Source organism: Eriocheir sinensis, chromosome 69 (genome assembly GCF_024679095.1).
Source record: "Eriocheir sinensis breed Jianghai 21 chromosome 69, ASM2467909v1, whole genome shotgun sequence".
NCBI lineage: Eukaryota > Metazoa > Arthropoda > Malacostraca > Decapoda > Varunidae > Eriocheir > Eriocheir sinensis.
In genome coordinates this window covers 7,968,322-7,970,821 of record NC_066577.1, presented here as the reverse complement: position 1 = coordinate 7,970,821, position 2,500 = coordinate 7,968,322, and positions in this window count along the sequence as shown.

Sequence of the window (2,500 nt, the reverse complement as noted above, 5' to 3'; positions counted from 1 at the left end):
TTTTGTTTCCTTGTATTAATCATTTTCACTTTTTGGAGAGCATTTTCTTGACGGCATTTTCTTGTGGGCATTTTTCTTGAGGGCATTTTTGAGAGCATTTTCTTGGGGGCATTTTCTTGAGGGCATTTTCTTGAGGGCATTTTCTGTAGAGCATTTTCTTGACGGCATTTTCTTGAGGGCATTTTCTTGAGGGTATTTTCTTGGGGGCATTTTCTTGAGGGCATTTTCTTGAGGGCATTTTCTTGTGGGCATTTTTCTTGAGGGCATTTTTTAGGGCATTTTCTTGAGGGCATTTTCTGGAGAGCATTTTCTTGACGGCATTTTCTTGAGGGCATTTTCTTGAGGGCATTTTCTTGAGGGCATTTTCTTGGGGGCATTTTCTTGAGGGCATTTTCTTGAGGGCATTTTTCTTGAGATCATTTTCTTGAGGACATTTTATTGAGATTTTTCTTGAGGGCATTTTCTTGAGGGCATTTTTCTTGAGGACATTTTTCTTGAGAGCATTTTCTTGTGGGCATTTTTGAGGGCATTTTCTTCACATTTTTCTTAAGGGCATTTCATTCACTGGTGCCTGGCATATTACAGGATCAGTACACGTTTCCCAGCCGTTCCCTAAAACACGTATTTGTTCTGTATTGTTGAACGAGATAGCACGTTCCGCTGTGAGCCAGTACTGAACGCCATTTAGCCCGTGTATAACTATTTGAACGGCCTAGCAGATAAGATTATGCCTATTAGAATTCTAGTGAGCGCATTTTTCGATCTATCTCAAAACCTTCTATAGATCTTGCTCAAAACCAGGCCTCAAAATTATGGGTCATATTATAAAACATTAGTCGCTCAAGAACTTAAATTTTACAAGGCTTTCCTAGGAGTTGTATGCATTTCCAGGGGTAGTTTTATGACCCTGGTGGTGGTGTGACCCTTCCTCTGTACCGTGAACCTGAAGAAACACCTATTTGACAAGGCTTTCCTAGGAGTTGTATGCATTTCCAGGGGTAGTTTTATGACCCTGATGGTGGTGTGACCCTTCATCTGTACCGTGAACCTGAAGAAACACCTATTTGACAAGGCTTTCGTAGGAGTTGTATGCATTTCCAGGGGTAGTTTTGTGACCCTGGTGGTAGTGTGACCCTTCCTCTGTACCGTGAACCTGAAGAAACACACATTTGACAAGGCTTTCCTAGGAGTTGTGGGCATTTCCAGAAGTAGTTTCATGACCCTGGTGGTAGTGTGACCCTTCCTCTGTACCGTGAACCTGAAGAAACACCTATTTGACAAGGCTTTCCTAGGAGTTGTGGGCATTTCCAGAAGTAGTTTTATGACCCTGGTGGTAGTGTGACCCTTCCTCTGTACCGTGAACCTGAAGAAACACCTATTTGACAAGGCTTTCCTAGGAGTTGTATGCATTTCCAGGGGTAGTTTTATGACCCTGGAGGTAGTGTGACCCTGCCTCTGTACCGTGAACCTGAAGAAACACACATTTGACAAGGCTTTCCTAGGAGTTGTATGCATTTCCAGGGGTAGTTTTATGACCCTGGTGGTAGTGTGACCCTTCCTCTGTACCGTGAACCTGAAGAAACACCTATTTGACAAGGCTTTCCTAGGACTAGTATGCATTTCAAGGAGTAGTTTTATGACCCTGGTGGTAGTGTGACCCTTCCTCTGTACCGTGAACCTGAAGAAACACACATTTGACAAGGCTTTCGTAGGAGTTGTGGGCATTTCCAGAAGTAGTTTTATGACCCTGGTAGTTGTGTGTTCCTTCTTCTGTACCGTGAACCTGAAGAAACACCTATTTGACAAGGCTTTCCTAGGAGTTGTATGCATTTCCAGGGGTAGTTTTATGACCCTGGTGGTAGTGTGACCCTTCCTCTGTACCGTGAACCTAAAGAAACACTCATTAGAACACGACTGAACCCATCTTTGACCTTTAGAAATAACTGACGTGAGAATCGAAAGTCTTATAATACCGCTCTTATAACTAATTTGTCAAAGTGTTTTGAAATACGTACGGTATGGTACGCGACATGACCTCCCGCTGCCTCCTGCCTTCATCAGCAGCGGGGAGCGGCGGGCAGTCATGTCCCTTAACCCTATCCGATCCGATCTGGAAAATAGAGAGAGAGATGAAAAAGAGTTAGAAATGAGAGAAAAGAATGAAATTAATGGAAAAATATTAGAGAGAGAGAGATGAAAAAGTTACAGAAATGAGAGAAAAGAATGAAAATTAATGGAAAAATAATATTAGAGAGAGAGAGAGAGAGAGAGAGAGAGAGAGAGAGAGAGAGAGAGATTTATGGTCGCAAAATTATATAAAGAGTAAGAAATGAGATGGCGAACACACACACACACACACACACACACACACACACACACACACACACACACACACACACGCACGCACGCAGGAGGAGAGAGGAGGAGGAAGGAGGGAAGAAAGAAAAAGGTATATGTGTGTGTGTGTCCTCTGTGTGTGTGTGTGTGTGTGTGTGTGTGT